The sequence below is a fragment of the Echinops telfairi genome, unplaced genomic scaffold, assembly GCF_000313985.2.
Source record: "Echinops telfairi isolate 266 unplaced genomic scaffold, ASM31398v2 ScPeMD7_21;HRSCAF=78, whole genome shotgun sequence".
Classification (NCBI taxonomy): Eukaryota; Metazoa; Chordata; class Mammalia; order Afrosoricida; family Tenrecidae; genus Echinops; species Echinops telfairi.
In genome coordinates this window covers 8,680,820-8,693,579 of record NW_022103918.1, presented here as the reverse complement: position 1 = coordinate 8,693,579, position 12,760 = coordinate 8,680,820, and the positions used below count along the sequence as shown (strand labels likewise).

The window sequence follows — 12,760 nt, the reverse complement described above, 5'->3', positions numbered from 1 at the left end:
AGCTGGCTAAGGCAGCTGCACCCTGCTCCAACCATCAGAAAGCAAGAGACCCCAGAACTAGGAAGTCAAGGCTCACTGAGCCATTTATCTCTTCAATTAATCCCACATGTGTTTATCGGCCAGGTTGGCTCAATAAGCCTTAAATATCTCATGAGGCAATTGAGTCTGGCACACCTTATTTGTCAACGTAACCTCCCCACTTTTCAGCATTTTATAGAGGTCTAGTGCAACAGATTTATCCAGTGCAACGTGTTCTTTGATTTCTTGACTGCTGCTTCCTTGAGCATTGATTGTGGATCCAATCAAGATGAAATTTTTGACACTAAAGTCTTTCTCCATTGATCACAAGGCTGCCCATTGATCCAGTTGTGAGCATTTTGGTGTTTACATTAGTTATAATCCATCCTGAAGGCTAAACTCTTTGATCTTTAAAAAGCTTGTGTAATACTTTTTCTCATATGTTTTATATGATTATGAGGGGACTCAAAGTTGGAGGTTCAAATAGAATGAAGTTATTCTTGATAAGAGAGAACTGTGGAGGTATGATGGGCCGGAGAGGTGGGGGAATGGATGGTTACTGGAAATGATAGAACTGTGTCTCAAAGAGAGACAAACACTCAGTAGAAGACTTTATATAAAGTTTTTGTTATCAGTGTTACCATCACATTAAAACTTTAGTAAAATAGAAATGTCTTTGTGATTTTGAAATTAGGCTTTCTTTGTGAGGATGTATGAATGATGCTACAAAAAATGGTAGTAAGGGAAGATTCTTCTTCCTTTTCTAAGCATAAAAAGCGAAAGGTAAGTCCTTGCTTGACTCTCTTCACCTGAGACGCTCCTCACACCGTCTACTCTGTCATTGAACCTACCAGATACACTCCCTCCCTAAGCTATTGCACATGTTATTTATTGTGCCTGGGGTGTTCTTTCTCAGATAGCCACATGACTGATTCCTTTTCTCTTTATAGTCTATGCAAATGTTACCTACTCCCTGAGGGCTTCTGTAACCACCCTGTTGAAAATTGCACCCTGTCTCCAACCCCCACCCCCACTAATTTATTTATCTTGTTTGTTTGACTTCCCCATTACATTTAAGAAAAATTATTTTTTTTTAAAATCTGCTTTATTTATAGTTCTGTCTTCAGTATCTAGAGAAGCACTGAACATATACAAATAAACAAACAAATAAACCTACCGCCACTCAGTTGACACCAATCCATAGTGACTTTATATATAAGATTTCTGAGGCTGTTGATCTTTTAAAAACATTTTTTATTTTTTAATCATTTTATTGGGAACTCTTACAAATCTTATGACAATCCATCATTCAATTGTATTAAGCACACTTGTACATATGTTGCCATCAACATTTCCAAAATATTTTCTTTCAGCTTGAGCCCTTGGTATATCGCTCCTCTTTTCCCCCATCCCTCCCACCTTCCACCCTCATGAATCCTTGATCAATGATATATTGTTGTTGTTATTTCGTGTCTTATACTGTACGTTGTCTCCCTTGACCCACATTTCTGTTATTTGTCCCCCTGGGGGGTAGGCTATACATCTAATTTTTTAAAAATTATTTTATTGGGGGCTCGTACAATTCTTATCACCGTCCATACATACATCCATTGTGTCAAGCACATATGTACATTTGTTCCCCTCACCATTCTCAAAACCTTTGCCTTCTACTTTAGCCCTTAATATCAGTTGCTTATTTCCCCCCCTCCCCCCTCCCTCACGAACCCTTCATAATTCATAAATTATTATAGTTTTGTCATAAGTTACACTGTCTGACGTCTCCCTCCACCTTCTTCTCTGCTGTCCAATCTTGTGATGGGTTTTCCCTTTCTAACCTTCCCCCCACCCTTCTCCCACCACCCCCCTCCCCTCATGATATCACTACTCCCACTACTGTTCCTGAGGGTTTCATCTGTCCTGAATTCCAAGTGTCCGGAGCTTTTATCTGTACCAATGTGTGTACTCCAGTCTAGCTGGATTTGTAATGTTGAACTGGATCATGATAGTTGGGGGGAGGAAGCATTCAGGAGCTAGAGGAATGATGTGTGTTTCATTGGTGTTGTACTGTACCCTCGTTGAATTGTCCCTCCCATGTAACCATTCTGTGGGGTGATGTCCAATTGTCTACAGCTGGGCTTTGTGTCTCCACTCCAACCCCCCTCATTCACATTGATATAATTGCTTGTTTTGGATCTTTTGGTACCTGATCCCGTCAACACCTCATGATCACACAGGATGGTGTGCTTCTTCCATGTGGGTTTATTTGCTTCCTTGCTAGATGGCTGCTTGTTTAACTTCAAGCCTTTAAGACCCCAGATGCTATATCTTTTGATAGCTGAGCACCATCCACTTTCTTCACCACATTTTCTAATGCACCCAGTCATTTGTCTTCAGTGATTGTGTTGGGAAGATGAGTAGCGAAGAGTGCCAGGTCATTTGAACAAAATGTTCTTGTGTTCACAGAGGCCTTGAGTAGAGACCCAAAGTCCATCTGCTATCTTATCACTTTAATATGTAAATATACGTACACTAGCCTCTCTTTCATTATAAATTAATATATTGTGGTATTTACATAATCTGGTGTCAACTTGAGACTATTAAAACGAAGGGGTGGAGTTTAGCCTTTCAACCAGGTCTCAGCTTGATGACCTCATTTGGAGGTGGGAAGGAGATAAATAGCTAACTGGAGGCCAGACCCACATTCTCTGCAATATATTCCTGTTAACAAGCCACATGGAGCTACACTGATGGAGCCAGAGCCCTGAAGCTGGAGGAGCCACATGGAGACCCACAACAGTGCTAAGATGCTTCCACCACCACTGGATCCACAAGACTTAACACCCATTTGCCTGTGATCTTCCTGCATTCAGTATCATTGTGTGGCTGCATGAGTCTAAAGAGGAGTTTATGGACTAGTGTCAACACATGAGGAACTATCAGACTTACGGACTTGATCTGGCCTGACCTGCGATGTTCTCTTAATATGCAATTATTCTTTATATAAAGCTCTTTGTTATACACATTTGATTGTCTATGAATTTCTCTAGTCAACCCAGACTAATACATATATTTACATATACACGTGTCTATAGCTATGCCTCTACAAATAGCTTTTGCTTCCTACTTCTTTCCTCTATTTCCTTTCACCCTTCACCTGCCCCACTTTCATGCTCACCCTCCACTCGGCTCTCAGTAATTCTGCTTGGATACATTGCACTTGCTCAAACCCCCTAGGCCTCCTCACCATCGTTTTTAGATCTCTTCCCTCCTCCCTGAGTTTGTGGGATCCCCTATGAGACTGTTAATCTTTATGAGAGCAGACAGTCTTATCTTTCTCCCATGAAGCATCTGGTAGCTTTCAGCTGCCAACTTCGTGGTTAGCCGTCCAACGATTATCCAACAGTGCATCTGGGGTGCTAAACTTAATATCCCAGGACAGATTAGACACATACATGTTATTAGTTGCAGTTTCGTTGACTTTGGTTCATGGAGACCTTTTGTGTAGTAGAATAAAATGCTGTTAAGTCCTGTACTATCTTCATGATTATTGATATGTTTGGATCTGCTACTGCACCTGTTGTGTGGTGTCTTCCAATTTCGAGGATTCATATTCCAGTATTATATAGGAAAATGTTCTCTTGGGAACCATAAAGTCCTCCTTGGCTAATTTCAGAAGTAGATTGCTAGTAGGCTATACCTAGCCAGTGTGTAGTATAATAAGTATTTGTTCAATAACTTAATGAATTAGTCTAAAAGAGCCCTGTCACAGCTAGTTAACAAAAAGCAAATTCTCAAAGGATAGTATTAAACTTTACTAGCTATAAATACTAAGTGAGGAGAACTGATGGCATAGTGGGTTACAAATTAGGCTACTAACTGAAAGATCAACGGTGTAAGACCACCAGTCACTCCAGGGGAGAAACATGAGCTTTCTATTCCAGTAGAGACTCACAGTCTTGGAACCCTACAGGGGGGCAGTTCTACTCTGTCCTAAAAGGCTGCTATGAGTTGGAATTGCCTAGAAGACAGTGAGTTTGGTTTTTGCAGAGAAAATAAGTAAAGGTAGGAAGACTGAGTGTCATAAGGATTCCTTGAAATCCTTCCCGGACAAATTTATATTAAAAAAATCCAGATAATTATATGTATTTGCTAAATATGTTGTGAAACAAACATGCCTTAGGGGGAAATCTATCATCCCTGAAATATTTGTATTCCAAAATTTCTTCCTTTTAATTTGCTTTGCCTGCCCCAGAGAAATGCAAATTGGCACTATCTCCCTTACTTTGGAACACTTCTTTATTCTGCAGTCGTTTAAAATGTAAAGAATAAAATACTGCTAAATACAAAATTACTTGCTATCTTCAGTTGTGGTTAAGAGCTGTTTTTTCTCTAAGTTTGTTTTTATTCAGAAGATTAAACTTTTAGAAGTCTTTTTATTATACCTGTAGAAAAGACATTATTTTCAGCAGTAATCTAGTTGAAAGTATCTTTCTGCAGCAAACCTCTTTTAACAGATATTTTTATGGAAAAATAAGATGAATACAAATCTGCACCCTGTACCCAGGGTGTCTTTTGGGTGAGGGGGAATGGACTCGCTAGCAGGTGGGTTTTTTGTTCAATAATGTAAGACACTGTTGTGGTTGCTAGGTGCTGTGTGTGGCTTCCTGTGGTTTTCAAGGCATGGAGGTCCTATGAGACTGAGTAGAAATGTCTTTTCTTTGCTGTAATCATTGTGGTAGCAGATCTCCAGGTCTTTTAACTGCAGAGACACTGGCTGGGTTCAAACCACCAACCTTTGGGTTAGCAGCTGAGTTTTTAACCATTGTATTTTAGGAAACCGTTTATAAGCCACTATTGGGGACCGTATTGTGTACAACTTGTTCTGCCCTCCCTTCCCAGTGTTGTCATCACTTGCTTCCATTCTGTGCCATAGACAGGACTCCCATGCTCATTTATTTCAGAAGACTTCTGTCAGTTCTTATCTCGGGTGCCATGCCCTCAGTTTACAATGACCCGTGACATTTAACCTTGCTTCCTAACTGATGACTTAAGATGAATCTTTCTTTGAGTAATAGTTGTCAGAGAGATCATAAAGACAGCCCAAACCTAACCTTCAATATGTTGTGAAATCTGTCATTTAGTTATTTAGAATAAAAAATAACTCTGTAGCCCATGATAATATTTATGTAAAGAAAGAACTTTATTGGCTACTACCTTTTTAGCTTCTACTCTTAATAGGTTGAACATCAGATTTATCATTCAAACAAGGACATATTTGAGAATGTCAGGGGCTCTATTAATAATCATGGTGGGAAAGAGTTGTAAACTAGGATTGTGCCAGGCAAATTCTTAAGGAAGAAAGTGAAATTAATGTTCATGGAGACTTTAGAATGTACTGATTGCATGAACATATAATTCATATGTATAAAACATATTTATGCATTAAGGTTCTTGACTTAATCTCAAAAGTATTCTGTGCTTTGGGATTTGATACTGTGACTTAGGCACCTTTTTATAATGGATCTGGGTCTCTGTGTTATGAATCCAAGGAGCCCACATGTAATCATCTACAAAGAATTTTAGTAACTCTTCTTGGGACAGTTAACAATAAGAACTATTGATTTAGCTGTCTGGATTAGATATTAGATATACATTTTCACCAAATGCCAAATGTTAAAATAAATATCAGATATTCTTACAATAGAAACACCAGCTGGGAGACAAGATTGAGTCTGATATTTACCGAACATTTTTGAAATTGAATTTTGAAAGTTTGACATTATGGTGAAGGAAAACATTTATCAGCACCGTCAACTTCTGTGGCTCCTGCATTGGATCTTTGCAATGCTAAAGAGATGTTTCCTTCATCCACACTATTATTGTATACCTAGTGTAAGGAACTCTGATTTCACTGCTTAGCAAATCTTAAAAATCCTGTGTTCTCTAAAACTGAAAATGTTTGGCAGGCTATAGCAATCGCTTTGATAAACTTTTGTTCATTTGGTTTAAGCATTGGGCTGTTAACTGCGTAGTAGGTGGTTCAAGCTCACCAGCCTCTCTGAGGGCGACAGATGAGGCTATCTACTACTGCAAAGATTTACAGTCTGACAAAACCCCAGGGTTGCTGTGAATTAGAATGGACTCAATGGCTGTGGTTTTTGGATTGTTTTGTTTTATCTTTGTGGTGGTTGTTTACATTTTAGCCCTGATGGTATAGCGATTATGCATTGGGCTGCTAATTACAAGATCCGAATCGAAACTACCAGCTATTCAAAGGGAGAAAGAAGAGGTTTTTTAACTCCTGTAAAGAGTTATAGTTTCAGAAATTCATAAGGACAGTTCTACCCCGTCCTGTAGGGTTACCATGAGTTGGCATTGACTCAATGGCATTGTTTTGGTTTGGGTTATAGACAGAAACATTGGGTATTAATTTCTTACATTTGAATTTTGATTCATGAAAATGAAGTGTGCCATCAACTTCTTTGATTCTCTGTCTCCCTGCCTACTTATTAATTAGTTATTCACAAAGTCAACATGAATCAGAATTGACTTGATAGCAGTGAGTTTAGGTTTTGATTGCTCTGTGATCTGGGGATAAAGTCCCTTCCCTGAAGGAGTTTACGTTTTTGGGCCTTAGGCAGGCAGACACTAAGCAAGACTATGATTAAAACATACCATAAAAATAGTGGTGAGTGCAATGGAGAGAAAATAATGCGGGAAGAGGGACCTCAGGAATTGTTCATTGTGTCTGGATTCAAGATGAGTGCTCACTGATGTTGTTTTTAGGATCCTTCTTCCTAAGGACAATTTTTGAGTGGGCAAAGTTGGTATTTGACTAGTAAACCCTTATGGCAGGTTTCTGGGATGGTTTACGTCAGTTCTTTCTTCTCAATGCTGAAAGAAGCACTTTTGTAAATCCAAGTAACTTATGAGGAAAAGGGAAGTTTCAGGTATTACAGGTACTCAAAAAGTACATGCTATTTCTAGAAAGTGTGCAAGGCTTTGTGGGGACCATGCAAGAGTTTGCAACAGAAGATTGCCACTTCAGGAGAACGAGAAAACCCACATGAAAAGAGTACTGGAACAGGAGCATGGAACCAGAGTGAGGAGCCAAGAGAGACCAACTGCCCTTGGGTCCTGCTATAATACCCTTCATTACTTGAGGGGCCCTGGTTGGGGGTACTGCCACTCCCAGTGGCTAAGTTCAGGTGCACTTGCGATATCATCTATAAAGATTGACCTTCACCTGCACTTAGGTGACTGTTGTCTATTCATGCTCAGTTCTGGATTTTCCGATAGGTGCCCAATATGTGCCTCCTTCCCAACCCCTTTATTGTGTCATGGACAGCTAATTTTCAGTTAGGGTAGGCATTTGGTGGAGACAACCCCCTTGATCCCTAATCTATTTGCCTGTCATTCCCCACTGAAGGAGGATGGACCCAAGTCTTTGGAAATTGGGTAGAACAGTCCTTCTGGCTACTTCTTGTTCACAGATGGGCCTGAAGGGGGTTTGAGGTCCATATACTTCCTGCCCTTTTGGGAGGGGTTGTCATCCACTTAGGGGCCCATGGTGAATGGGGTTGGGGTGACTCAGACATTGACGATCCTGGGGTTGGCAATCATGGCTCAGTGGCATTGGTAATCTGATGACCAGCAGGTGATACGTTTAGGGAAGGCTAGGGCAAGAGTTACAGGATGGCAATGCTCATGGAAGTAGGGGTTAGTCTCACACTGGGAGATTCCAAAGGAGATCTCAGGAGGTATCCTCAGCACTGGATTGACAGGCATATCGGCAAGCTTATTTTAAACACAGGGATTGTGTGAAAGCATTTATGAACTTAAAGACTGTCATGGAGTTGAGGTAAAGTTTAATGCAGAGCACTCATCTGTCTCAGGGTGCTCACGAAGTACCATCTTAAGGCCTTCTAATGGTTCACATGTCTACTTATCTTGCTCAGTTTGATCTGAATCTACGGACCTGGTTCCAATGTTTCCACAGCTTTACCTCTGAACAATGGATCCATGCACTCTATCCTGGAACTTTAATGGTAGTAGGGGTAGACCTAATTACTGAGAAAGGACTTTTCTAGACTGCCTAAAGCTTGGGGTTGGGGGACCCATCCTTCCAAGTTTGTATAAGAAGTAGGTCTTTAAGAAGGCACAATGCGGGTAGTTTTTCTTCCCTTTGAGCCTGGGTCAGCCCATATTGATAGAAGGCCTCTGGGCATTGGGCTACTCATGGCATATTGCTGTGCTAAGGACACTTCCGCATCTACAGCATGCTCTGTTACAAGGAAACGTGGCCCATATAAAACTTTATGGGGACTTACACATGTAGGGTGTCGTAGGGCAATTCTGAGATGTCAGAGAGCTATTGGCAGTGCATCTTTCCAGTTCATCTGCGTCTTTTGTGTCAATTTCCTGAGGGTTAGTTTTAAGTGTTGGTTAATTCTCTCTACTTGCCCTGAGGATTGAGTTTTCCAGGCACCGTGGAGACCACAAACTATACTTAAGTGTCAAGGTAATGCTTAGAGTCTGAGGAAGGAGGCTAGGAGAGACGAGAGAAGACCCAGTACAAGAAACTTTACCGGCCTAAACGGAGTGGTCAGCTGAGGGACTGATGAGAAGGTAAACCAGCCGACTCATCCACGCTCATAATTATGGATCTGGAAAGCTGACTCTGGTGGGAGGAGACCCTCACAGTTATGAGTTATAAATAAATCTTAACGTACATTCTCATGACTGAACACAGTCCTTCCAATAAGCCCCCATAAAAAGAACTGTCATAGAGGAGCTACTGTAAGATGAATCATTTCTGTGTCTGGCTACTTCAACATGCCCAAAAGTTATCTGTAGACAAAAGCAATCAGGTTCTATAGCCAACCCATAGTAAAATGTAGCAAACTGTCGGGAAATTGGGATCCTTGGCTGTGTGTTCATTAGCCCAACAAAATTGAACCAAGGATGTAAAAAATCCGGTGTATGGGCCCATCCATTATTGGAGACAGAAGCCATAGCTGTGCTTAAGAAGCCTCTTGAGGGACCTTGGCAATGACAGGATTAGCAATTGTTCAGTGACCTCTAATTTCCAAATGCCTTTTGGCCAATGATTGGCAAAAGGAAAAACAAACAAGGAAACAAAGACCCAAAGCCAAAATCAAAAGAGAGCTGAACTCGAGAAATCAAGGCATTCGTTTGCACCCAGTTTATCTATAAACTGGAGTAAGGATGCTTGGAGAATCTGAAAGGGACTGACTAGCCGATAAATCCAGCCCCCAAGAACACGTGGTTGGACCAGGGGTGGAGCAAGAGATTCCATCTTTGGAAGGAGTCAGCAGAGGGTCATGTGTTCAGCTGTCCTGAAAAATGGCGGAAACATCAGGGGATTGAGAGAAGGGAAAACATGGGGAGAAGTGGGTGCCCTCCTCGAGAGAAACCATCAGATTAAACAGCATGGGAGGGCGGGCAGCAGTTGGAGGTCCCAAGGAAGACAGCAAGGATGGGGTGAAATGTGCCAGAGAGGTTAAGGAAGGTGGAAGGGGGCACCCAGGGACAGAGTGCAGGGCCTACACAGGCAACGGTCTTCAGAGGTTTTAAGGAGGTGGAAGTAGCACAGCATAGAAGCAGGAATCGCAGAAGAGAGTAGAAAGCAGACCGTGGGGGGATGGTTGGGTGAGGGTTCCAGCAGCCATCTCATCAAGAGCACGTGGCTGCCGACATTTACAGGTGGCCCTGGGCCAAGGAGGTTGCAAATTCACTGCCATCCAGTCAGCTCTAACTCACAGCACCTCCATAGGGCAAGGATGAATAGTCGTGTGGGCCTCCAGGTCCGCAGCCCTGTGTGAGGCAGCAGGGCCCATCTCCCTCCTCCAGAGGCTGTTGGTTTCAAACTGCAGCCTTGCAGCCTGAGTCCCGCACTTGGACAGTCCTGCCCCAGGCGGTGAGAAGTCAAGTCCTACACGAAAGGAGTGAGAGCTTTGTCATCAGCTCCAGGGACAGGAAGGTTTTGTCCGGAGCCTGGCTTGCTTCAAAGGTGCATTCTAGAAGTTTATCAGAGTGTAGCAGCAAAAATGTTAGGTTTCTGGGATGGTTTACCTCGGTTTTTGCTTCTCAATGCTGAAAGAATTCATGTGGCAGAAGCACTTTTCTAAATCCAAGTAACTTTCATGAGGGAAATGAAATGTTCAGGTGTTACAGTCTCAGAAAGTACACACTATCTCTGGGAACCATGCCAGGCTGCACAGGGACCGAACAAGAGTTGGGGACTGAGGATGGCCCCTTCAGGCGAGTTAGAAAACCCATGTGGAAGGAGTCCTGGAACACGAACACGGACCCAGAGTGCGGAGCCAAGAGTGGCCGACTGCCCTTGGGTCCTGCTTTTATCCCATCCTACCCTACTTGAGGGGGCATGGTTGGGGGTATTGCCATTGCCAGTGGCTAAGTTCAGGTGCACCTGTGACTTTGACCTGCACTTGGGTGACCGTAGTCTACACATTCTCAGTTCTAGATTTTCCCATGGGTGCCCAACGTGTGCCTGATTCCTCTCCAACCTCTTTATTGTGGCATGGCCAGCTGATTTTTGCACAGGGTAGGCATTGGGTGGAGACAATCCCTTTATCTCTAATCTATCAACCTGTCACTTAGAGGAAAATACAAAGAATTTTTAACAGGGACTTTTGTCCAGAATCACTAAATTATCTAAATGTGATTAAAATAATGGGAAATTAATTACAGTTTTAAAAGTTACTTTGTTTAATATTTTGAGTGTTAATATATCAAATACATTTTTAGAGACAAATTTTTATATAATCTCAACTCTGTTATTTTTTCTTTTAATATTATTTTAAATTGATGACGCATGATGCAGTGTTCTTTCTAAAATGATCTAGCAAACACATTTTCCCCTTACCATTCCCGTTAGCTGACAATGTATTCTCCCCTCAAGTCAATAGTTCCTCATTTTTCTATGTAAAGCTCACCACATGCACAGCGAATGTATGAATGCATTATTTCCATGAATAAATATGCATTTGTGGTTGTCAGCAGGTGCCATGGAGTCGGCTTTGACCCATAGTGACCATGCACAACAGAACAAAGCACTGTGCGCTGCCCTGAGCCCCTCTTCCCATTGTTCCCGTGCTTGAGCCACTGTTGCCGCCACTCATTGAGCACCTTCCTCTTTCTCACAGCCCTCTGCTTCACCAAGCATGGTGCCCTTCTCCAGAGACCCGTCTCTCCTGACAGCATGTGCGAGGTATGGAAGATGAAGCCTCGCTGCCCTGGGCTGTAGGGAGCACTCCGGCTGGACCGCAGATTTGTCTGTACTTCACCCCAAAAGTAGAACTTTGACACCTAAAATACAGAAAGGCCTTTTCACTCCTATTTTCAGAATATGAGTTTTGAATTGCATTTTCAATTTTGAGCAATGGGTTCTAATAGGACTCCCTGTTTGTGTTAACCTTAATGATAACTGGCTTAGAGATGATGGTGACTGGCTTGGCTGCACAATTGTTTGTGAGATACATGTTCAGGGGTGCCAGAAATACCTTTCTCTCCCATAAATGCCCCTCTTGAATATTCAGCCCTCCAAATGCTGAATCCAAAGCTAAAGTTTGACAACAGATTTTGTCTGAACACTGAAACAGAGTTAAAAATCTCATTTGACCTCATTTGTCTCAAATTCAATCATTCCTAAGAAGGGGCACAAGAGTGTCAGGTATTGAAGTGGCAGCCCCCCAATCTTCATTTCTGGTGACCAAGTATTGGCCATGGCATCTGAAGACGATTTGGGAAGATTCATCAGATACAGGGCATTGTTGATTGAAGAGCCTGCTCTTCACTCTTCTCTGCTTGCCTGATTTCTCCAGAATTTCAGTCTTCCTGACCATAGATGGAAGTAGCAGATAAATTCTCTTGGGACTCAATTGTCATCCATGGGTCTTATTAGGAGAGGATGGAAAACCTGACTGAGTGTTTAGCAAGAGGCTCCCAGTTGCTTAAGTGTTTCGCCTCATGATGCAGCTATGGCATTCTTAGCGATGACTGCTCCTGGAGCATGACTTCCAATAATACAAAGCATTTAAATTGTAATTCCAGTACCCATTGAATCCTCAGCTGGACTTTAATTATCTGCAAAATTAAACTTGAATATGAAAATGGATTTCATTTTGCTTCTTGACCCTTTTCATTCTGTCGTTGGCTGCATCAGAGAAGCAGACAGTAGCATCAGGGTAAAGCATGGGGAAGTCATTGAGAACAAAATTTGCTGACATTTCTAAAAGCTGGTATATATAACTCTTTTCTCTAGGAGTATTATGATGGAAGGAGTCCCTGAGTGGTGCAAATGGTTAGACGTTCAATTTAAAAAAAAATCATTTTATTGGGGGCTCGTACAATTCCTATCACATACATACATCCATTGTGTCAAGCACATATGTACATTTGTTGCCATCATCATTCTCAAAACATTTGCCTTCTACTTGAGCCCTTAATATCGGCTGCTCATTTTCCGTCCTCCCTTCCCACTCCCCCCTCCCTCATGAACCCTTCATAATTAATAAATTTTTATTATTTTGTCATATGTTACACTGTCTGACCCCCCGCCCCCTGCCCTTTCTCTGCTGTCCATCCCCCAGGGAGGAGGCTATACGTAGATTCTTGTAGTCGGTTCCCCCTTTCCACCCCACATTCCCTCCACCCTCCAGGCATTGCCACTCTCACCACTGGTCCTGGAGGAGTCATC

The 12,760-nt window shown here is 42.1% G+C and overlaps 1 protein-coding gene across 1 annotated transcript in view; it reads left to right on the top strand.

Moving 5' to 3' along the window:
• ST8SIA1 (ST8 alpha-N-acetyl-neuraminide alpha-2,8-sialyltransferase 1) overlaps window positions 1–12,760 on the top strand; it is a 165,854-nt gene that overhangs the window by 56,949 nt on the left and 96,145 nt on the right. The window lies entirely within an intron of this gene.